The sequence below is a fragment of the Pelodiscus sinensis genome, chromosome 6, assembly GCF_052426305.1.
Source record: "Pelodiscus sinensis isolate ZL-2025 chromosome 6, ASM5242630v1, whole genome shotgun sequence".
NCBI classification, from domain to species: domain Eukaryota; kingdom Metazoa; phylum Chordata; order Testudines; family Trionychidae; genus Pelodiscus; species Pelodiscus sinensis.
Genome location: NC_143057.1, coordinates 21,293,053 through 21,319,069, shown reverse-complemented (window position 1 = coordinate 21,319,069; position 26,017 = coordinate 21,293,053). Strand labels below are relative to the sequence as shown.

Sequence of the window (26,017 nt, the reverse complement as noted above, 5' to 3'; positions counted from 1 at the left end):
ATATTAATAAGCAGATGATGAATATTATTACATCCATTCCTAATTACCATTTACAGAATTTCTAATTAAATCAATACTTTCTGAATCAGCAGGTTGCAGCGATTAGAAGAAAAGTATCCCTGAAATATTTATATAGAGCCAGTGAGGGTAGGTAAAAGACACAACAAAGAACAGCAGCTGTATCCTTATCTATTTTTCTAGGCTGCCAAAATGAAGGGAAAGACCATATTTATACACCAGCAAGGATATCTGCTTTGGTTGGACCCTAATCTACCTTTCCAGACTGCAGAAGCAAAGGGAAAAAGTATGCTTAAGGGCAATGCCTGCTGTGGCTGACCCCTACTCCAGACCCCTATTCATTTTACATATCCCAACAAGTTTGACTTAGGCATTGCATTGGCACTCAGGAGAACTGGCTTCAATTCTTGGATCTGCCACAGACTGCTTGTATGACCTTGGCCATTATCATCACCATTTTGCAATTTCTCATTTTTCTACTTAAAGTGGGAATAATGCTCCCTTTCCCCCACTCTTCCTTTCTCCATAGATTGTAAGCACCGTACAACAGCACAGTAAGAAACACTTCTGGTCTCACATTGCTGCTAATTGGCATAGACAAGAGAGAGTGGGGAAAAGGGATTCGTATTTCCATTTTAGGTGGAAAATGAGGAACAGTGAGATTGGCACAGATTACTTGTGTGATCTTGGGGAAGTCAGAGTCAGGAAGTGAAGCCAGTTTTTCAGTTCAATGTCTTACCCATAAAGTCATGTTTCCTCTCATAGCTGATTCTTGTGTTTTGTATACTCACACATGTGCATGCATCATGGAGTGAGATCTATACCCAATTGATGCTGTGGCTTTAAATCACAATGGCCAGATCCTTCTAATAGTAAGTAATGTTGGAGAGTTAGTCAGGAAGAAGATGGTTGATGTGGAAGCCAGAGAGAAAGATAAGAAGTTAAGGAGGATAGTGACAGGAGAGAGCTACCACAGAATGCTAGATATTAGGGTCATCAATTATTCTATCACTATAGAGCTGGAGATTGGAAGGGTTAGCGTTTCCACCTTCCCAAGATTTTTGTAAGCACGCAGATTTTCTTATCCTCCTTTGTAAAATAGTCACCACAGAGGAACTGAGTCAGAAACCCATAGGGAAGGGCCATCCTGGGTCTCCTAGGAAAAAGGGAATCATATTGATGTTTTAGGGGTTTGCAAAGGAAAGTGGCCCAGTGGTAAAATCAGTGCTCACTGGATTTTTATTGTGTTTTCATTTACAGTAATGCTTTGGATAGGTTTTATTTGAGTCAGCATTCGTGGGAGTGGATAGTGACGGTCGTGCCTTCCAAACTAAGGCCCCCAAAGAGAAAGTATGATCTCTGCAATTACGAATGCTGTCCTGTTGAATAAATGCCAATTTTGAACTTAGCAACCTAGTTCAGGACATGAAACTAACATTTTACGCTTGGTAAATAATGAAAATAGTGAGTGGCTACAATTTGAGGTGGTGCTGACACTGCCAGCTTAGTGTCAGTTCTCCATTGTGGCTGAAACAGGGAACATGTTTCCTCCTTTTCCTTTTCCTGAGTTAAGAAATGGCTGAATTAGCAAGGTGTGGCTCATGTATCTGTTTCCTTTTCCTTGCCACTAGTCGATACTATGAATTTATACAGATGAAGCAATCAAGGAAAAAACAATGACCGTGAGAAGAAGGAAGACTGCACTCAGTCGGGAAAGGAAACAGAGTACACCAGTAGGACAGAGTTGTGCCATACAGGACACAAGGTATCAGTGCATGGTGATAACCAGAGCCATCCCTCCCACAGAGGTATACGTGATATCTAAAGCAGCAAGATGACAATGTTTCGTGGGGGAATGTCAGCAATATTTGCCAAAGGGAGCTTAAAATAGGGCATGCCTTTCTGCTGACACGGGTCCAGATGAACAGCTTCTTGGTGATTTGGACCCTCCAGTTTTACATGTTACGGTACAATAGTCTTGCTGCAAAGCAGTAACATGGCTATCATTGGATGGGATGCAGATAAAACAAGGAATTTCTGCACCATAATGTGAGTTTTCCCTTTTTTTTTTTAAGGGGAAGTATGTGCCCCCCGTTAGCTGTGGTTAATGTAGCTGAAGATTCAGAGTGTCTTCAGAAAAAAAATCATTTTGCTTCCTCATAAATGTCAAAGGGAAAACCACAACTTCAGAGGAGGATAAGGAATGCTACCTGCCAGGGGCCTGTGTCTAAGAAGTTATGGAGGGATTGTTGAGGATCATCTGGCCCGCTAACTACTATATCATGCTACTCATCTATATGAGCACTAATGATACTGCCAGGTGCATATCAAAAATGACTGTAGGTCTTTGGGAATATGGGTGAAGGAATTTGGAGTGACAGGTGTTCTTTTGACTGAAAGGATTAAAGAGAAGGGGCCCAAGCAAAGACAGATGCATCCTGGAGGTAAATGCCTGGCTGCAGAGATGGTGTTGCCAGGAAGGCTTTGGACTCCTTGACCATGGAATGATGTTCCAGAAAGAATGGCTGCTCAACAGAGATGGGGTCCACCTATTGAGGTAGAGGAAGAGAGTTTGGATACAGACTGGCCTTTAAACTAGATTTTATGGGAGCAGGTGACCAGAGCCCACAGGTAAGTGGAAAAACATGGACACCTATGAGACAGGTCATGGGAAGTGACTGAGAAGGATTACTGCAGAAAGAGATCTAAGGACCACAATCTAAATGAGAGTCAACAATGTGCCACTGTTGCAAAACAAGCAAATATCATTCTGGGATGCATTAAAAGGAGTGTTGTAAGCAAGACACAAGAAGTAATTCTTCCCCTCTATCTGCACTGATTAGACCTCAACTCGAGTATTGTGTCCATTTGGGGCACCACAAATCAGGAAAAAATGTGGAGAAATTGGAGAAGGTCTGGGGCATAGCAACAAAAGTGATTAAAAGTCTATAAAGCATGACCTATGAGAGAAGATTGTAAGAATTGGGTTTGTTTAGTCTGTAAAAAGAGAAGACTGAGAGGGAACATGAAAACTTTGAAGCACTTAAAAGGGTGTTACAAGGAGGAGGGAGAAAAATTAATCTGAACTTTTGCAAAGGACAAAAAGCAATGGGCTTAAATTGACGCAAGGAAGGTTAAGTACTGGAATAAATTGCCTAGAGTTGTTGTGGAATCCCCATCACTGGAGATTTTTAAGAGTAGGTTAGACAAACATCTCTCAGGGATGATCTTACATGGTGCTTGGTCCTGCTGTAAGTGAAGGGGACTGTATTTGACAATCTCTTGAGATCTTTTCTAGTTCTAGTTTTCCCAGAGGCATGGGGAGAAGTGCCTTCTAGTTCTGCATTTATTGAGGTGGTGATTATTTTAAAGATGAACTGATCAGATTAACAAAGGATTAACTGCTTAGTCTTATTTTGTGTTTCTGATGATGTATGAAAAAAACCTTCCTTCTAACAACCAACCGGCAGGTAGTCTAAAGGTAGTCCAAGGTATTCCCAGTTGGCATTGTCCATTTATTTGCTTCAGTCCTGACTCGAAATGATATAGTTGTTTAATCTTCCTGTATATTTAGCCCATGGCTAAAAGATGGAAAGTCAGCAAAATTTAAAGTGTATTTTTATTTGGACAGGAAGAATTAAGATGAAAGCATAATTAAACTGTTCACTCACGGCCCACAGTATTTACAGTCAGCTAGCTAGAAGGATAATTTGTAGGATCATGAAATTGAAGTGATTTAGAGGAAAATGAGACACAAATGTAATAAACAAAGACTTTATTTAAACACTACTGATGGGGAATAGTACTACAATGTTCTGCTAGTCCATTTTATTTCCTTTGTTTCTTCCTGCAGTTCTCTGCTTTCCTGACACAACTGGCTGCATGGCCTAATCAATTAGGCATCCGGCTTCAAATTAGAAGATTGATGGTAAAAGTCACTTTGTAATTGAAGTTTCCCTTAGGGTCAGATACTACGGTGATTGGCACTACAAGTATCAGAGAGAATGAGTCCAGTTTTCCTTCCCATCTCTTGTACCATGTGAGGCATATAATCTCTCCAAGTGACAATGATTAGACAGGTCTCCTTTTAGAGCTTGGCCATACTTCACCTGTCCGTAGGGCTGCTGTTGAGTGGTGTGAGGGAGCAATGAACAACCTAGACTAGTAAGTGCGCCACATGAGTGGCCCTCCTCCAAATCAGTGGGCTGCAGGATTGTCACAATCGAGAGAGTCTCCCAGGATAGGGCAGTTTTGCTAACTGTACTTGGGTACATAGAATTTTTAAGGCTTGCCAACTGAACTACAGCAGCACTTTGATTGGATGCATGGCTCTCACAGTCAATGTGTGCAATCAGCATGCGTGTCAGTTCATGTGCTCTTGCTTTACATGTGTGTCACTTTAGTAATACCAGAAGGAAAACACGACGTGGATGAAAACCAGTGGAATCTGCAACCCTGCATATCTTGCTATGCATAGAAACTTGAGCCTCAGGTTGCTCATCACTGGTGTAAGGAATTCCTTTATCTCAGCTGGCTGGGGCCAGAGCAATACTCTGAAGTATCACCAAGTCTCTTGGCTACTATTACACCATCAGGTTGTCTCCTAGAATTTTGTATCATCTACCATTTTACAGCATGGCACTGTGGATCTAAGCTCTTGTAAATTCAGACACATGCTAACAGTTAAATAACATGAAGTGCCATATTACAGCTTGCAGTACTGCAAAACTGCCTCCTAGTGACAATTTTGAGAAATAGTTTTAAATAATTTAACAGATATAGATATTAAGATTTTAACTGGGCTGTAGCTAGTGATAGATTTCTTTAGCCCAGTTTTATCTCCCTTATTTCATTTGTATGTGTCTATCTCACCTTCTCAACCTTCTTGTTTTGGTGTTAGTTTTAGAAACCTATTTGGACTTCTGGAGCATTTAGCTACATCTTATTGAGTAAAAAAGTATGGCAGGGGAAAAAAATCCTAAAAATTGCTCTAAATCAGGAAAGTGATAACTGCATTTTATTCATCCATCTGACTTACAGAAAATTGCAACGGTAACAGTAAACAGTTGGTGTGGTTTAAATGTGGGTGGATCTTCCATGTAAGGAAAGAAGAAAAGAGATAATGTGTACTTAAAGTAAGAATAGTTTCCGCTGATAGGAGAAGTACTTAATCCCAGGAGAGAGAACCATAAAAATAGAGGTAAAACAGACCTGCACAGAGAGAAATGCTCCTTTGGCTCAGATATTAATGGGTCCAGATACTGAAGCTATGTGCCATGTCTAATAGTAGTGCTGTATGTACAATATTCAATTTGCTGTGTAGTGTCCAACTGACAACTTGGGCTTGATAATTTCAGGAATGCACATGATGTTGGGAATAAAATGTATGACATTCCACCAAAGCATTCAGCAACACAATAAAATGAACAAGAATTACATTTATTACAACAGGCATCTAACCTACTAAAAACTATTTTTAAAAGTGTAATGGTCATACAGCATTACACACTACTTTAGCTACTCCCAAATACCAATTTATTTATATATTTACTTTTATGGCCTTCATCACTGTCAACATCATTTGAGCTCCTCAATATCATTCACGTATTTAAGGTATTGTTGTTATCCCCATTTTGCAGATGGTAAAGGGAGGCAGAAAGAGACTAAGTGATTTGCCCACGGTCCCACAGGATGTTTATGGTGGAGAAGGACATGAATGTGCATCTCCTACTGGCTAAATTCACAATCTAACCACTGACCCATCCTCTTCTAGCTGTAAATGGACTGCACCTCCGCACGTGGCTGCTGTGATCTTTCATAGGCAAACTCTAAAAAGTGGCAAATTTAACTTGTTCCTCTTCCTGACTCTCTTTGGAGGGGAACATGCCAAGTAAAGAATTTCACTTTACCCTTGTCTACATCTTCTATGTGGTGCCAAAAATTAAGGCAAACCATATCTTTGTATCATGCTTCACCTCCTCTCTTTCTCCCCCATTGGTCATTAGATTACTCCTTTTGTAATCTACCTTAGCCCTATGGGGTGAAATTCACCCAATGAAGGGAGCACCCTATGGTCTCTGCAGCATTTAGATCAGATATAAGCTCTAGGAGAGACTTTTAGGCAGGTGGTGGGTTAATATCCTGCTGTAATCCTAACAGCATCCCCATATAAGAGGGTAAGAGACTCGGTGTTTGGTCATGAGTTTCACACACTGACCAGTTCAGTTTGTCCCAATTGATTCATGTCACTAACTCTATCTGTTATGTGCCATATAAGGCATCATTGGACAGGTAATGCTACGCTGATCAGTAACATTCTTTTATAGTCCGTCTGTGGTAATTTTCCAAGGGACCATACAGATATGAAGGAAATGTGGAAATAAATGCATTTACCAGGCAAGTCTGGGATGTAGGTAAGTAGATTTCTCCAAAACAGAGGACAAGTAGATGTTTCCAACCTGGTGTCATTGGAATCAATGGGCAATCACATACCAGGTGGTCATTCATTTGCCTCAGATAGGTCCCGAGCCAATCAGTTTGCTATGATTAAGGTTCATCCAACCTTGTCACAGTGGGTCCTGCACTTCCAGGCAGATTACTCTTTCTTTCAGAGGGTCAGTATGACCCTCAGTGTGGCTCTTCTCTTCTTAGAAGCAAGGTGGCAGCCTACTGAGCCACTTCCATCGTAGGCTAGCAAGGGGTTTGATGACACAGTTCCTGATGTCCCCTCAAGCTTAGTAAGAACAGTTTCTCTTCCTGTCCTAACCACCCCTCTTGGGGTGTGAATCTATAGTGGATTGGGGAGAGTCGGGGGGAACCTGGACCTGCACTCGACTCTGGTAGAAGCAGCTATTGGTGGCTTTCCCTTTACTACTGGAGCTGCTACATTTCCCTGTGACAGCCTTCCCCAATGCCTTCTTCAGCCTTACCTCAGGGGTCCCTTCCCTGTGGCTTGTTTTTATTACCCAATTTCTCAGCAACACTTTCACTTCTCTCTGTGATACTGAGTGATACAGAGGGAGGGCTTTTAAATAATATGGATGGGACCTTAATTTGAGTCAGGTGTCCACATTAACCTAAAGGCTTCAACTGACTCTTTGCAAGTTAATTGGAATCAGGTGTTCACATTTGCCTCGAGTAGCTTTTGATTTGGTGGTTCAGAGAACAGAAAACTGCTTTTCCAGTGGCCAATATATCTGCCTTTTACCACGCCTCTATATCCACTCACACAGCAGACCAGAGTTCCACTGGGCATTGTCCACTGTCTCTCTTGGCCTCGGAGGGGCAGTGGGCACTTTCCAGGGCTCTCTGCTCAGTGTCCCTGTTTGGTTCCCTTGTTTCATCCCTTTGACGTCCACACCCATACCTGTTTTTTCTTTAATTTGTCCCCTGTAATTATTTGGCATTTGGGGCTCTGTGGATCCTCCCCATTGGCTGGGGAGAGGTCCTGTCCACCTCCCAAACTCCAATAGGACCACTCCACTCTATCTGTTCACACATCCAAGCAGTGATCCTTGATGCTTTTGAGGAGCAGTGGGTGCTGTCCTGGGCTCTCTGCTTGGTGTTCCCTTCCGGTTCCTTTGTTTTGGGCCTTTGATCTTCACACATGCCCCTGTTTGTGTGTGTGTGTGTGTGTGTGGTTTGTTTTTGGTTTTTTTCCCATAATCAGTTGGACTCCAAGGTTCAGTGCATCCTCTCCATGGGCTGGGGAAGGGCCCTTTAGCCACGGGCGGGCTTATGCCTGCCCACTTCCTGAATCCCAATAGATTTACTCCACTGTAGATGGCCATTTATAAGACAAGGAAGAGAACATTGGTTTCCACTCTTTTTGTCACATGCAATTTATGTTGCAGGCAGAGAACTGAATTTTTTCTATCCCTCTAGATGATACTTAAATGTTGTACATAAATCAGGTTAGTTCAGCTCCTTCTCAAGTCAAAGTCAATCAGTTTGCCTTTGATTTATGTAGAAATGGGGAGAACCGGGATTTTTTTTAAATAAATTTTGCTGCAACATGTGACAGGGACAGTGATTCTTTCATGCATTCAGATTGCATTTGCAGCAATAACCTGCCTTTCATTAGATAATATCCCTTGCTGAACTGATGGAAAAGATCAAATCCAGAAGTGTTCACTTTTAAAACATTACTGGTGCTGAGTCTAGTTAATTTTAATTGTGGTTTGTTATATGGTACTAAGTCACGGCATAAGTCATGTAACATTAATTATAATACATTGGTATCTACTGTAAGTCCCAAAAGAAATTTAATGTCTGCATGTTTTCAGTTTTAAACCTGGAAATATTGTTTGCCAATTACATTCTGTATCTTTACAAAATTGGATTATGTGAGCCTATTCAGATCTCAGGGCTTGGTCTTCGAATGACTGGCATACATCCATGGGTAGATTAAGTCTCTGTAATTAGGGTAGGAAACATTTTATTCTTGGTGTTTTATAAAATTCAGCCTGGTTATGTGTAATTTGACATGACATTTGCAGTAAATTTGCCTTTTATAAGCCTCATCCTCTCGTCTCTCCAAGATAATAAACCTGGGAATAGGAAAGCGGAGAAAGAGTTTACATTTGTAGGTTAGCTGATTGCTGGAGAATTGCCACATTGCCAACCCCAAGCATTCAAAACCAAGAATCAGATCTCAAAACTCATGAGTGAGTTTTCAAACTGAGATTTAATAATAATAGCAATTAATTAATAATAAATTTGGTGAAGGATTAATTGCCTTCTAGATTTTAAGCCTTGAGGATACATTTAGGACATATGTTTAGGGTATTCTCTGTAACTATGAATGCTAAAAATTTGCTTGTTTTTTAAATGCAAATGGATTTTCGCACTCATTTGACTTCAGAAGCAGAGGTATAAAATAAAATACAAAATCTGAAGACTCGCAGTAAAATCACAAGAGTTGGTAACACTGGAAATACAATGTCTATTGTATTAAGCTTTTCAGTACAAACTGGTGTCTTGAGTGTCAGTTGTCAGAAAATCCTGAATTATATTTGCCAGCCTGGATTAAGGTTTTGACAGTTAAAATTGATTTTTGCACATACGCATTTGCTCTGAATATTGTCTTCTCTTCTCCCCATGTAGATTTTAAAACCAGAAAGGACAATTCTAATCCTCTAATCCTGAGTTCCTGCATAATTTTTTTCAGGAAAAACAGCTCTTGCGCAAGAGAGGGTTTTTGCGCGAAAAGGAGCCATCTACATAGTTACTTTTGTGCAAAAGCATCTGCTAATTAATTATGCAAATGAAGTGCGGTGATATTCCATGCCGCGCTTCATTTGCATAAGCTTTTCCGGAAGAAGGCTACAGTGTAGCCGTAGCCAAGATGTCATATGATATCCAGTCAAATGCCTCCAGAAGTCTAGATATAGTACATTAATGCTGTTACTTTCACCAGCCAAACAAGGAAATAAAAAACCTAAACTGCTTTGACACAATCTATTTTCTAGAATTCCATGTTGTGTCATTAATTATATTGCCTCCTTTAATTCTTTATTAATTGAGTCCCATTTTCAGCCACTCTATTATCTTGCCCATCCAAATAATACCTCTCTGGTGATAGATTTGAGATCAGAACCCACAGACTCACATGTGAGCCTCTTTGCTTTCATTGTATTCTCTGTCTTGTCCATATTTTCCTCCAGACTAATGCTGTATGCTTTTTAGCCTGTACCATCACTTCTATCCTCCTCTGGTGGATTTTGCCACAAGACACTGGTGTTATTCCATTTCTTGGACAGTATCTACAACAAAGGATTAATGGACACAAATCAGATATTTGAAATAGTAACACACAAAAACCTGTTGGGGAACATTTAGACTTGCCAGACACTCACTAATGGATCTAAGTGTGTATATTATTTCCAAGCAATTTCAAAAGTCACCTGGAGAGAGAAACTGAAGAACTTGGTTTTGTTTACAAGTTTGACACCTTGAACCAGAGGTTTAAACAAAGACCTGACCTGGATGGGCTGCTACTTTCCACATCCAAATGACATAAAAAGCTAAGAACCAGGCACTTAGAATACTTAGACTACTCTATTAGCTTCATTTAGCATGGACACTTTAACTGACAATATTTTTTTCTCCATTTTTTTCCCCTTTCCTTCCCCTCCCCCATCCTTTCTCTTTTTCTGCTATTTATTTGCACTCTGGAATGCTTAATTCCATTCATCTGAAGAAGTGGGTTGTGCCCATGAAAGCTAATGATACCATATACATTTTTTGTTAGTCTCCAAGGTGCTGCAGGACTATATACTGTGTTAAGATTTCCAGGTACAAACTAACACAGATCTGCATCTGAAACTTTTGATCCATTTCTTAGAGTTACTTATATTTGTCTGATGAGCCTAGGTTTCATTGGATGCCAGGGACAGAAACTCTACCGACTTAGTTATTTATCTACCATCATTCATTGAGTCTAATTTTCTTAAGTTGTGTTTGATTTCTCTGAGAAAACAATAGTAAGTATTAAAGGTAAAAGAATTCGACACAAACTTGTCTGTAGACAATATAAGTCAATTTGTGAGGGTTAGCAAGAGCAGCAGATGACTGAAAGGAAAGCCCCTGCAGCTACTGTACAGAAATGTGTAATTCCTGGTAGTGACAGAGCAGAGGTTATATAATTAATCCAGGCATGCAGCAACAACATGCAAGCTTCACCTTAATGTGATAATATTGCACACCAACAGATATTTCTTTCCGTAAATGCAAGCATTTTTCCTCCTGTCCATTGGCTTCCCTCCACTTTCTTTCCCTCTGCAGATACGAGGTAAATGTTGAACATTTTCCAACATATTTTCCTCTAATCAGATCTGTCCCCTGTCATAGCCAGGAGTGAGAGTCTAATGCTCTAATAACCAGCGAATTTTTCTCATGACGCAAATTGTGCATGTGTGCGTGAGAAAAGGTTCAATGGCATTCCCCATCTATCAACAGTTTCCTTGATTTGTGGCTGCTTCACTGTTTTAAGCAGAGCTGAAAACAAGAGAAGTTTAGACATCAGGGGTTAGGTGTCACAACAATGATATGCTACAATGGGGAATAATTCATGTGGTGTTGCATCCTGCTGTGTTGGATTTTACCCCTCATGCTATAGGCTTTCATCTGGATACTCCCTTGATTTCAAAGCAATATTCCAAGCTTAGTATTTTGTCTTCAGTTTCTGTATTTTGTTACTAGATTTCATTTACCAATGCCAGCAATATAAATTACTGTTACCACAAGAAATAAGATTTGCACAGAGCACAATGATTTTACTTTACCACTACAGAAACACGGGTTGATTTACTCTGAATGATGTAGATGCTGAGTTTTATTCTCCTCCATAACCCCAATCCTTTTTTCTTTAGCTTTGAACAACATTGGTAGATCTTGCCACTTGTCAGAGGAACTTCAGATTCCCTAAAAAACTAACAAGACTTGCAGCTGAACACCTCTTCAATGTCCTCTTAAAGGAGATTGCAGGATCAGGCCCTTGTATATACTAAAGTGCCATTTTTGGAATGCTGAGAATGTCTGAACCTCCCTGTGAAAGCAATGGGAACTGAGGGTACTCACCACCTTGCAGGATTGGGATCTCAGATCCAAATCCTTAGTGCATGTTAATCAACATAACTCTATTAGCTTCAATGGAGTTTGTCAGTTACATCCACTGAGGATCCCATGTTGCCTTTCTCCTGGCAGTCTTAAATAATGGCTTAGCTTTGTGGACTAGCATTTTCCCACTGAGTCCATAATTACCTGGACCAGGCAACACTTATCCTCTTGGGTTAAAAATAAAACTGTAGTGGCTGTTCTGAATGATCAGATGTATTTATTATCATTATGAATATCATTTGAATATGGCCTTGGATTTTGAAGGTCTGATCTTCCTCCATTCGAGTCAGTGGGATTTTGGTCCTTGACCCCTCTCTGGGATCAGGACTGGGCCTTTTATTACACAACATAGTGGAGCCAGTGTTTTCATTAGTCTCTTAGAACTGTAGGTTTAATTTAGATTGATGGGGATCAAAAGAGAATCCTGCTGCTGTGCTTGACTCTCCACTTGTCCTGGTACCTTTCATACAGCGCATTGGTTGTTTCCATGAGCTGTTTTCATTAAAACAGCTTCACGAGATGTCTGGATCACTATCTGCACTCCTTTCCAATCAGCACATTCAGAGCTCTTCTGCTATTACAGTTTCAAGGTTGTTTCTTAAAGACATCCAGGAATGTGGTTATGTTTGGTTGGTTTGGATCCCCTTCACTTAGTTATTACCAGATTCCCCAGGAGCATAAATGGTAGTTAGGGAAATATTGCAGGTTGTGGCATCAGAGAAATACCTAGGAAAAGCTGTTGATCTGCTTAGCTATCTGTCATTGTGACCTAGTGGTCAGAGCATAATCAGAGGGCAGACCTAGAATTGTGGTCCAGAGTCAAGCCAAGGGTTAGAGTCACCAGCCAAAGGGACCTAAAGGGTCATGGTCAGAAGACAAGTCAATAGTCAGAGCAAGGAGTTAGAAAACAGGAATTCAGAGGCTGGTATGGACTAGAACTGGAGTCGAGCAGCAAAGTCTGGACAGAAAGCAGGTCTGGTGCAACTGTGGGCTTGCACAATCACTTACTACAGGCTTATTGGGTGCAACCAAGCACATTGAGGTTCCTGCTAGCTCAGGGGCAGCTGAGTCCCTGATGCAGGGCTGTTCATACTAAAAATGGGATCCACAAAGCAAAATGGAGTTTTATAAGAATATATAAAACTACAGACATGTACCCTAATCCATCACAGCATACCAGTATAAACATGGGTTGTTACTTATTGGGGCAAGCAAATGATAATTGGTTTGGATGCAAATGTAGGGGTCATATTATTAGGTTAATGGTGACAAAGTTTATAACTGATGCTTTTTAGGAATCTGAGAAATTGGCTTAATATGGCCAAATATATACTTTTTCTGTTCAAAGCCTCTTATTTGATACCATTTATTTTCATTAACGCTGACATTTTCAATTACAATTATAGCCATTTTCCTCTCAGAACATTGCGTTGATGGAACAAATCCCAAATGTGACTGTACATTTTGCTGCTATAATATTATACAAAATGATGCAATAATAAAGGACCTGTCTCAGAAAACAAATGTACTTACTTAGAATAGCGTTTAGAATAGCCAGGCTGACTTTGTTCCTATATTTAATTACAGTAGAAACTTTTTCTTTTGGACAGCCTAGTGGAAAGTCTATTCTCCTAGTTAAGACAACTTTAAAGTCTTTTTTTGAGATTGTTTGAAACTGAATAAAATACCGTGATGAAGAGAATACAGTGTGATAAATTGTAGAATTTTGCATGGTTGATACATCTTTAGCATTAGAGAAGGTCCAATCAGCGTTTTAGTTGGGTGGGAGGAGGGGAGAAGTTAATTTCTAAAGTGGTTACTAATATAGTAATTTGTGGCCATCTAGAAAATGATGCAAAACCATAAAATGTGAATCTATGCAGGCCTGGGTCTCGATACTTCTAAATATTTTGGATACAGGCTACAGATTTCCTAGCTGACTGCAAACAGAGGAATGAGTCAACTGTTAATCAATGTACTGCAATTTTACTAGCTGCAAGGAGCCGCCAGATCTTCATTATTGGCAAAACAGGTATCTGCATAAGGACTGACCATCTCTGAAAAAAACAGGTGATATGCTGAATTTTAGGCCACATTATAGGCTAAGAATCATCTGTGGAAAGAAAGGAAAATAATGTATTTATATGTAGTGCTAAAGTACAGAAAAGTAATGTTATCTTTGCATTGTAACATAGATAATAGCAGCAGAATGGAAGAACTCAGTGTAGAGAGATGTTGAAAATAATTTCAGAACTAAAGTTTAATAAGATGCAGTGCAAATGAATGGGTTAAATCCCTTTAAATGGGCTAAAATCCTTTAGCATCGTGGTTCTGAACCCCCGGTCTTTGGCCCGGTGCTGGGCAACGGACCACTGGCTGCCAGGCTACAGCAGCTCTGGAGCCTGGGAACAGAGGAGCTGCATGGTGGGTGGCAGAAGGCTGCTCCGGTGGCTGGAACTGGTGTGGCATCCAGTGCCAAAGGAGCTGTGTGGTGGGCGGCAGGCAGCTGCTCCGGCGGCTGGGGCTGGAGGAGCCACGTGATAGGTAATGGCAGCTCCAGTGGCCAAGCTGCTCTGTCCCAAAGCCTGCAGGGAAGATGAACTCTCCCCAGAATCAGGGCAGGCATGCAGTAAAGGTGCCATTGGAATTTTCCCCACACCCCTGTGAGTTAATTCATTCTAGTAAATCATCCAAAGTAATTTGTAGTAAATATCAATTATCTGTGTGAACTTCTCCCCGGCTGCACAGGAGTAGCTCTGCGGATAGGGCTCTGTAATTCTGCTGATAGGAAACAATAAAGCACCAGGGAAATAAACAGGCTCTAAGGGTTAGGGCTGGCACTGGGAGGCTGTGGGGGGCTGGAGCTTTTCATGGACTAGAATAATTTTATGTGCATATATGTATATTCATTATGTGCATACTGAATATGCAAATGAAATGTTACCAGTCCACCAAAAGTTTGAAGGGGTTTGCTAGTCCATTGTTTAAAAAAGGTTGGGAACCAACGTTCTAGTAGGCCTCTCTGTCTTCTGTTGTAGAAGCCATCCAAACTCGGCTGAAGCAACAATGCACAATTTATATATTTGTACATAATAAATAAGATTATTTAGAATCCATATGTACCTGTGTGGCTTCCCCGTATTCTTAATGGTTGTGCAGCAGGCAAGAATTTAACAAATGGTTTTGTATCTTCCATGTAAGTATCGGTTTACTAAGAAGTTGTGGTGTATTACACTCTGTTTTTGAAGCTGTCTAAAAGTCATTACTATCACGGACTTTGCACTGGAACAGGCCCAGGTTTTGGTTCTCTGGAAAAGCAATTTATAAAGTCCTGTAAAAATGAAATTCTGGCCTTGCGCTTCAGCAAAGAGTTAAGCTAAAGTACAAAAAAAAAGTATAATAGTAGTTTTCCATAATTTCCTCTCTCCACCAATCACATAAGAGCAGTAAGTTCAGGTTGGTGGAATTTGTTACTATAATTCAGTGATGATTAAAAGCAGTCATAATAATTTCACTAATAGACTAATCTGGAGGGATTCTGATTTAATAAATCTTGATTAAGTGCATCCTGATCAAGTAGTAAAGACCACAGTTAATTATTTACAGTTAATTACCTGAGTGATATAGAGACCTCTGACATGAGGGGAAGAAGGCAGTTGCCCCATACCTTTTAAATGTCTGGATCCCCAGGAAGCATGCTCCAGATGGCACAGAGGACTGGCTGGAGGGAGGGGAGTATGGCACAAACTGGGTGATGCTAGAAGCTGGCTCCCCAGAACTGCACCCTTCCACCCAAGGCCCTTCCTCTTCCAGGAACACGCTTCAGGCCTGTATGCCGAGGGGGGGGCAGAGGGGAGGAGTGCGAAAGCACCATTCATGGTCCTCTATGGGGCTTATTTTGGCTGACTGGGGGAAGGCATGAGTGGCACATTGCCTCAGCCTCCCTCCCTCGTGCTCAGGCCAGCCGAGCAAAGGCTGGGGCAGTGTGCTGCCCGGGCCTTCCCTCCCTGCCCCTCATGCTTCGGCCAGCCAAGGGAAGGCTAGGACTGATTTTCCCCCCATCCCAGGAGAGAGGCCAGGAGGCGGGGCTGGGCCTCACTCCTGGAGGAAGGGGGTGGGAAATCAGCCCCAACCTTCCCACCCGACCAGCTAGAGCATGCTTACCTGGGGCACCATAAGAGGTGCGTTCACATCCTTGCAGTCCGCGTTTACAAAAAAAGCATACACCCTTCACAGAAATTTCTGCGTATGGGTCTACGCTTGCCTAGGGGCCCACCAAGTCTGTTGGCCCTCCTCGACTGATATTATGGAACATCCATGCTCCGTATTTTTGTCTGTTATGACCAAAAACTAGTTATGGATAAATGTATTGAATCATTTCTATTTTTATTAATTCAAGTGAATGTGGTTGAGTTAGGGGATCTATTCTAGTTTGCTCCTTAGAAAATATTAGTGTAACTGCTATTTCAGATTAATGTTGTGTTGCATTCAAATTGTTTGATGCAATGGAAGATTATTATGATTGATATTAAATTACAAAGTGGAGGCCCCGTATTGCCAAGCACTCTCCAAACATTGAGTGAGAGGCAGCTCCTGATCCAGAGAGTGTCTAAACTTTTTTTTCTGTTTAAATTGATGCAGGATTTAACAGGCTAATTACCAGCTTTTCATTTTTTGTCATAATACATTGAAGGCTCTTACAGCAGTTCTGATTGATCAGGACTGAAAGAACCAAAAACATCTGTGTCATACTCTTTGTACAAAATTTCTGAACTAAGTAGTATGGGAAAGTTTGGACGACTATCTTTGTCTCTTGGACTCTGCCCTACAACCTAATAAGACTTCAGAGCCTGTTAATGTTTCCTCATAGTTATGACTCAGAAAAAGTCTTTTGTGACAAGTATTTCATTAGGGTTGCCAACTTTCTAATTGTACAAAAGCAAATACTCTTGTCCCGCCCCCTAACCTGCCCCTTCTGAGGCCTCAACCCTGCTCAGTCCATCTCTCCTCCCTTCCTACATTTCTCACTCTCCCCCATCCTCAGTCATTTTCACTGGGCTGAGCCAGGGAGTTGGGGTGCGGGCTCTGAGGTGGGGTCAGGGATGAGAGTTTAGGGGCATAGGAGGGGGCTCAGGGCTGGGGCTTAGAGGTTTGGAGTGTTGGAAGGGGGTTAGGGTCCGGGCTCCAGCCAGCTGGCACTTGTCAAGTGGCTTCTGGTCTGCTGTGCAGCTGCACTAAGGCAGGCTCCCTGCTTGTCCTGGTTCTGCATGGCTCCTGGAAGCAGCCAGCATGTCCCTGGCCCCGAGGTAGAGGGGACAAGGCCCACAGCACCCATTAACAAGATTCCCAGCCAATGGGAGCTGTAGAGTTAGAGCTTATGGGGGGGGAGGGAGGGGAGAGGGTAGCAGTAATGCGCAGCACCCCTTTGGATGCCCCTATAGGCTTCAGGGACATGCCATTTACTCTTGGGAGTTGTGCAAAGCTAGGGCAGGTCAAAAACCTGCCTCAACCCTACTGCACTATTGACTGGACTTGTAGTAGCCCAGTCAGTGGTGAGCAGAGCTATCAGGATTTCTGGTAGAAACTAGATGCCTGGCAGTGACAGGGTGAGGTCACAGAAAATCCCATTAGGGGTGCTTCCAAGAGTGCTGACAAAGTCACTGACACTTGCCTCTTTGCTCTCTGGTGCTTCTTATTGCCCTGTCCTGCTCGGTCAGCTCACCCAGTCTCTCCCAGCCAAAGCACAGAGCTAGATCAGCCCCCCCCCACACACACACATCCCGAGAAGTAATACAAACACTGAAATTCTTCAGGTCCAAGGAGAATGCAGTTTAGGGCCCAGCTTCAAAGGAAACCGCTCCCCAAATGGGATCAGAACCCCAAATGAATTATTTAGGTAAGCGCTCTTTAATAATGAAAGGAGGATGTACAAACTGATTGCTCCCCCAGGTAACATTTACTTACACTGGGCTTGATAGTAAATAAAAGTGATTTTATTAAGTGCAAGCAGTAGGATTTAAGAGGTTGTAAGTGAAAACAGGCAGGGCAAAGTAGATTACAGATTTAAAATAACTGAAAACGCTTCGCTAATTTTAACACTAAAACCTCAGTACAAACTTCTTATAAACACACCCTAAAATTGTTCTTATTCCAACTAAGCCTCCAAACCAGGGAAGTCTCTCACCCTGGGATCTTTGGTTCACTTTCTTGGGTGTGCCATGCCAGCCAATGACAAAGAAACTCCTTCCTCCCACTTTTCCATGGACAATTACATGGTCTGCCTCTACCAGTTGGGTGGACATGTGACTTCCTAAGGCCAACTACTGCTAAAACTTTTGTCCTTAAAGAAGGTGTTTACAGTTGGTCATCTAGACATTGAGGGTAATACCCATCATGGCTTTCATTTGCACATTTAAAACCATAAACCATCCCATATTCCATACATCTAACTTGACACTCAAGAATGATACATACACCAAAAATAAGATCTACAGATCCAGTGGATTATGACATGAAACCTGACAGGTTACATGAGTTAGGCATTTCTGTGTCCACAAGTCCATTTTCTAAAGCATGAGGGGGAGGATGGTCCATCACACTGGAAACCCTAGTTTCAGTGCTATATATTATCATCAGATGTTCTCAGGTACCATGGGTTCTGCAGCTGAGGAATTTTTAACAGGGATCACATTTTACCATAGAATCAATATTAAATTCTTTATTATTTTATCTGGAGGAAAGTGGCTCCTATTTTTATTTTGCTTTATTTTGTCCTATCACCAGGATACAAGGAGGTAGTATAAGAACAAATTTGAATGCAACTTATCCCTCGTATCCTAACCTAGAGGTTTTTATTTTCTCATGTTCAAGGTTCTGGTTTTAACTCTGGAAATGGCAGGTTAAATAAAGATTATATATTGTCTCCTTTATTCCTTCCTTTCTTCTGCCCTTCTCACTCTGAGCCAGGGCTTAGAACAATAGCATGTATTTTAAATCTTCATCTACAGCTTTAAAATACATATTCTAAACATGTTTTGAATAGAGTATTAATTATGACTCAAGCAATAGAAATGTCACCACTGAGCTACCTGGTGAATTTTTCTTGCGACACCACGTAGAATATAGAATATTTACCAATATTATGTGAAATACAGGCAGTCCCCGACTTATGCGGATGGGGCTTTTCTCACCCCGGAGCTCGCGGGCAGCGGGACCGCCCAAAGCGGAGCAGTCCCACCACTGTGTCCTCCGGGGCGAGAAAAGCTGCTCCGGGTCTCCCTAGTGTGCTGGGGGGTACTCCCCAGCACAGCAGGGAGACAGGAGCAAAGCCGCAGAGGTGGAGGACCCCGCCGCCTGTGCGGCTTTGCTCCGGGGCAAAGGAGCAAAGCCGCATGGGCAGTGGGGTCCCGCTGCCTGTGCGGCTTTGCTCGGGTCTCCCTGCTGTGCTGGGGGGGACTCCCCCAGCACATCAGGGAGACAGGAGCAAAGCCGCAGAGGTGGCGGGACCTCTGCGCCTCCGCGGCTTTGCTCGGGTCTCCCTGGTCTGCTGGGGGGGAGAGGGCGCAGCTAGTGCGCCCCCCCCCCTCAGCAGACCTGGCTTTTGTTGCGGGACGCCTGGGGTAGAGCAGCTGGGGTGCTGCCGGGTTGGTCCTGCGGGGACCTACCCGGCAGCGCCCCAGCTGTTCTGTCCCAGGAGTCCAGATTCAGCCGCTGTTGAAACTGATCAGCGGCTGATTCCAGGAAGCCAGGGGCAGAGCAACTCTGCCTAGGGCTTCCTGTAGTCAGCCGCTGATCAGTTTCAGCAGCGGCTGAATCTGGAGCCAGTTCCGATTTACATACAAATTCAACTTAAGAACAAACCTGTAGTGTCTCTCTTCTACGTAACCTGGGGACTGCCTGTAGTGGATAGCTACAGCATTTATTCATGCATATAAAACATTAGAGGTATGTTTTCAACAACAGTGGACCTTCTATATTACAAGCTTAGTGCTAATGTGTGCTCTCATTTTAAAAGAGAAGAATATTTGGGAAGAATGTGCACCTTTTCATGCTCTAGTAATATAAATATAGCAATAGGAATATATTACGAACCATCTGATCAAGTTAGACAGAAATTTAAAGTTACAGCGCCAAAAATGAAATTTCTACAAGCTGCAAGGAAATTTTTCAGACACCATAATAGAAGCTCAACTTAAATTTATACCCCAAATTTTAAAACACAGCAAGAGAACCAAAAAAGTGCCACGTTGGCTTAACAACCAAGCAAAAAAGCAATGGGAGATAAAAAGGCATCATTTTTTAAAAGTGGAAATGAAATCCTAGAGAAGAAAATAGAAAGGAGCATAAGCTCTGTCAAATTAAGTGTAAAAAATATAATTAAGAAGGCCAACAAGAAATTTGAAGAACGGCTAGCCAAAAACTCAAAAGGTAATAGCAGATTTGATCTGGTGAGCTGTCAGTGAAAAGCTCAGTATTCTATTATAAATCTCCCCCAATTCATCCACTTACATCAAAGGGTGGAATGTTGACCCAGAATAGATCTTTTTTCCCTTTTCCTTCTTAAAGAAACTACTTGAATACTAACCTTGATGGTTTTATTTCCATGTTCCACAGCTTTCTTGTTCGACTGAATCCTTTAATGGAATTTATGGAATCAGAGAGGCCATGTCACCCTGGAAGCATTTCAGCAGCATAACTATGGCCCTGTAGCTATGATGCTGTAGAAATGTAGCATAGATGTTTTCTACATTGATGAGACGGGTTTTTCCATTGATGCGGATAATCCAGCTCTCTGAGTGGTGGTAGTTGAATCAATGGAAAAATTCTTCCATTGACCTAGCTGCATCTAGAATCTGCATAGTCATGGGTCAGTCACACCGCTGAATTTGGTAGCTATTGATAACCTATGTGGTTTTTTTTTTTAAACCAGAGCACAAAATATTTTTTTTAAATAACATTGATGTTGAGCCACTGAAATTAATGCCCACACTTCTACAGTTTATATAAAGCAAAATGAAAAAAGCCTTAATTCCTGTGTTGGAGTCTCTCTCTCTCTCTCTCTCTCTCGATCTCTCTCTCTTTTTTTTCCCTAGCTTCCCAAACTTGTTGGTTTATTTCACCTTTGAAAAATTATATTTAACAAAGGAAGTTGTTCATTGTTGAAGCAACATCAAAATGAGTTGAATCCTGCCACCCACTACTCCCTCTTCTGGGATTATTCTATCCTGACATCAAGACTGTTTTACAAATTACTTGATAGTGTTGAAAGTGATGTACAAAATGGGAATTTGTAGCAGGTAGCAGTCCAGCACAAAACACACAACCCATGACCCAGAATCCTCTAGTGGGATTAGAGGTCAAGGAACCCCCTATCTGTCAAACTACAAAACAAATGCCAAATACTGGTTGGGTTAGTAACAGCATATCATATGCCTGGAAATCTAATTACTATGCCACATGGCAGTCTTAGAGAAATGACAGCCACCTTCATCTTCTTTTATTCTTCTCTTCATTTTCTTTCACTGAAGCCTTGGGTTGAAAAGGATCCGACTCAAATAATTAAATTCAATCCTGTGTCTGCCAAAATCTGAATATATCTCCAGGTGTCTGTAGAATGCTAAGCCTTGGCAGAAAAGGTATGTGTGATGGAGGGGAGGGAGGTCAGATACAAAGTTGGTGTAAATCCCTATTTGTAGAATGTAGCATTGTTAAATTTTTGAGAGAGTGAGAACAGGGTTTACAGTTCTATTGAACAAACCAAGTAAAGTATCCTCTTTTGCACATGCTGGAATTGAAGGGTATTTTTTGGTTTTGTTGTTTTATGCTTCAACCTTTGAGCATCCTGATGTGTCTGCTACATGTTTAGCAATAAGAAGACCTGTATTGCCCTTTGATTGTCACATGGCAAAGCAAGTAAGGGAAATGGTTCTAAAAGACATGGGACGCCCAAGAGAACAGCAAACAGAGGATTGGACTTCCAACAATGGGAAACTGGAAGAGCAGGATTACTGGAGACAGTTGGGACAAAGGACGAGCAACAGTTTTTGTCCATGTGACTATTTTTAGACAAATAAACCTGCACAAAGGAGACTGGGCATTGTGATGAGTTCTTGTTAATCTAAGGAGAAGTCCAACTGTGTCACATGGTGGAAAATGCAGGGAACTCAGTTGGCCTCTGATAACAAGGGAGAGGGAGGTGGATCTTTGCTGCCTATAAGGGGCCTGAGGAAGAGGCACAAGACATTGCAGAGCAACCTTTGACCAAGAAGAGGTGCTTATGTGGTGCCCAACTCCATTAGTCACCAAAGCATTTCATGGAAAATGTATTTTTTTTAAGCAGGAGAATTATCCTGAGCCTGCATTCAGTTGTAGTAACTTTCTATGTTTTTACAAAAGGATTGAGGTAGATTTGCCGTAATTATGAAAAAGCACATTTGTTGCTTTTTAGCATCTTGTTACCCTGGTACTAGTTCTCTCAAACCCAGATTCTTAAATTGTTCCAGTTTAGTGTGACATTCGGTAGACTGAGCCTCCTGGCCACACATGCACACTGATGAGATACAGAAAAAATGGTACAGCAGAGATGGCCCAAAGCAAAAACTTGGATCCAAATGTACTACAGATTTGAGGAAGCTGCAATACATATTCAGATTTGGCAGCTTGACCTTTATCTCTAACCAGAAGCTATCCCGGTGTGTCAAGAACTACAAAATGAATTTTGGCCTCCCTAATTCTTAGATGCCTGGCTGCAAAATTCAGTAAAGTTAGAAGGGATAGATGCGATACTGCTGACATTTGTCTGCATGAGGTGCTGCTGGTTCAGTCTTCAAATATTTATTGCAAACCCCACCATCAGCACCAGTACAGAAGAGTCTGTCTCTGAACCACATAGATTAGGAAATTTTGAAACAGTCCTCTTATCCCAGCACTTTCTTAGCTGTAGGCACTGCAGCTCATATGGTCCTCCATTAGAGGGTCCTATAACACTAGTTTATGATATCCTATAGTACTAGTAAAATGTCAAAATGACCATTAAAATGCATGTTGAATATCTGGGATGCACATGACAATTTGGAGTATAAGAACCACACAGGGCTTGAAAAACGGTTTAGTGGAAGGAAGGAAGGACTGTGTGTATAATGCCTGAATCCAAAGCAGTTTTGCTAACCATAGGTGGAGAACTTCTTCCCAGTGTTTGTTCAGTGTAGATGTTTATCAATCTGAGATATTTGTAGCCACAGTTATCGTTCAGCATGTGATGCATTTTTATATACATCTGCATAAAAATTTAGTGGCCAGTGATAAGTTCCAGATTTAGATTCACAATAACCATGCACACTACAGCTGTATTTTACGCTCCTTACTTTGAGTTTTGTCATTTCAGTTTCAGTATTTATTTCATTCCAGAGAATACATTTCAGCTCTTTCGTCAGTATCTAATAAAGCCTCAGATTTTGGAAGTCCAAGTGCTCCACAGAGACCTACTGTTGTCTCATTTTGTATTACTATTATTTTATTCCTCTAGAATTCTAAAATGGAGTTATAATAATGTTATACATTGACATACAACCTGTATTCATTTGCTTATGATAAACTGTTGGGGGTTTGCTTATTTGAGGACAGGTAGTAATGATACATACAGAATATACATGCACAAGTATTTGTATGCATTGCTTGGATTTTTTCTGTTCTTCTGATTTAGTTTTTTGTATTTATTGGTTCCATTTTTGGCTGGTGTCAAGCAATTAGTATTTGGCTGGTTGTGAAGTAGACAGATCTAATCTTTGTGAATCAGTAAAATTATAGGCTGTATGAGAGAATTTCAGTAGAAAACAACTATTTTCTTTGTATTTTAAGCTCGCACTATAACTCAGGTAGTGATTCTATGTTCCAGAGATGTAACATTAGCTCTCTGGCAAGAGCAAAATGCATTTCTGGAATCTGTGAAATCCCCAAAACTATGAGATGAGACAATTAAACCTCTTGTGAAAAAGATTTTTGTCTTGTTCTGTGTTTACTTTTTTTAAAAAATTACAAATCTTTATAAGGCTCCATGTAAATATCACTATCTTCCAACAGTGACTAATGGTAATTTCACATTATTTTTAGGAATATATTTTTTTCCTTCTGTTGTTTGTTCCAGGGTGGGCATGTGTGTATGTATGGACACACAATGGTTTAAACATCTCTCAAAATTACACACTATGGATAACCTGGGATCCTAGGGTCAGATTTTTAAAGATGCAGCAAGGTATCTAATGGGATTTTCAAAAGAGCCTAACTAGGTTAGGTTGGTTAAAAATCAATGGGAATTAGGTGCTTAGGCACTTCTGTGAATGCCACTAAGTACCTGTCTTTAAATACTTTTTCATCTAGCCCGGAAGTGCTTTTGAAAATGTTACCCATATGTATTTGCACATTGGAAAAACAAATGTCTATATTTCCAAGATGTATAGTTATGTCACGTGTTTGCAAAACTTTAAACATAAAGTGAAAATGTTATGCAGTGCTTTACTTAATGTTGTGGTGATTAAGCAGCTGCAGAGGCTGGGGAGGATCTGCCTTTGGCAGGGCTGAACTCTGAATTCTCTGAGGCGCTAGACTAATGGGTGTTGGCGGTGTTGTGGAGAGCCATAGGCAAAAGTGACAATAGCCATCTGACCAGGATATCTGGCCAACAGCTTGCTTTCACTCTTGGCTGCAGTGAAGCTTTCTGTATTACAGTACTTAACACATGATATAGAATGAGACAGAGAAGTAGGAAATTGTAAATAAAACACAAACCCTCTTAAAGCTGATTATTGGAGCAGACTAGCTTTGAACAATTAAGTATTTCTTAGTTGTCCTTACAACAGCAATAGCTTTTTAGGTGTATATATAATAGCATATCCTAGTGCGGTTGATCTTTTATATATACACCCAGAACACGGTGAAACTCCAATTGACATAGAAAAATGTACTCGTTTTGTTATGGAGTGAAAATGAATTTAATCCACAGAGCCCCACCCATGAATGAAGCCTCACCCCATTAAGCTTCAGCACCCCCATTGCCTGGCACTATCTAATCTGGGGTATTGCCAGCATCCTTTCTTCTGTTTCCTGCAAGAAAACCGCTAATTCTTTCTGGGTTGATACTCCCCCAAATGTACTTTGCTAATTCACCTGCAGGCTGGGTGTATAAATAAGTTACATATTTTTATTAATTATTCAATGTGATTTCCTGAGTAGTTTAGAATCATAGAATCATAGAACTGGAAGAGACCTCAGAAGGTCATCAAGTTTCATCACCTAGATCACTCACTTTATTCTCTGTACACCCTGATGGTCTGCAGACAATACATCTGTGCTGGATTTCCTGTTTCTGATGCATTTAAAGACTTTTCCTTTATATTGTTACATTGTTCAGTTTGAACCCTATTTTACACTACTTTGCATCTTATCTGCCACAGCAAAATTCTAAAGTTTGCACAAGTTTTAAATTATTCTGTACTCTTATTATCATCCAGCCATAGACATCTAACCCTCCACAAAACCATTTAATACCCAATTAATTTAATTGTTCCAGTTTTCCTAGGCAGGTCTGGCCTTACCATGAGGCAAACTGAGGCATCTGCCTCAGGTGCCAGACCTTGGGGGGAGGTGCCACTAGGACCCAGAGTGTAGAAAATTGTGTGTGCTGCTGGTGCATATATATTCTCTCTGCTCTAGATGCACAGAGATGGTGGAGTGCTGTGCTGGAGGAAGGAGGGTACAAAAGACATAACAGGCAGGCAGGAGAAAAGGTGGCATGGGGGCATCATTTGAGCTTCCCGCCTCAGGTGCCAAAATGTTGTGGGCCAGCCCTGTTCCTAGGCCACCTTCACAGTATCTATTGATTGGCAGGGTCAATCAGATGTGTGCACCCCAAAAGCTGCCATTATTGACTCTGTTACCTTTGTTGATCAAAGATGCAATGGTATGTGGTTGTGGCACTGCCAATGATACAAGCAGTCCTGACTACAGTGATCAAAAGTAATAGGCTAGCCCCCAAAGCCTTCTCTGTATTACAAGTAATCATGAGGGACATGGCAGAAAGAGGAAATTTGGTAGTGGGGTACTACAATCTCACCTGTCCCAAGTGATCTCTGCTTCTTTGCCCCTTTATTTTTGAAGAGGGAAAGTGTCTGTAGGCTTTGCACCCAGATGCCCAAAAATGAGGGAGCAATGTGGGGGTCTGATGCAAGCCAAGCAGTTCTGGGCCTTGCTTAACAGTGCTGGATCTGGAAAAGAACTTCTTGTGGTTCTGGAAAAGAAGAGATATCACTTGAAGACCCCCTTTTCCTCATTAAAACAAAGGGAGCACTTTGAAGAGATTATAATTTTTTTTCTATTATACTTCTTC

The 26,017-nt window shown here is 41.3% G+C and overlaps 1 protein-coding gene across 11 annotated transcripts in view; it reads left to right on the top strand.

Moving 5' to 3' along the window:
• ADAMTSL1 (ADAMTS like 1) overlaps positions 1 to 26,017 on the top strand; it is a 708,340-nt gene that overhangs the window by 246,939 nt on the left and 435,384 nt on the right. The window lies entirely within an intron of this gene.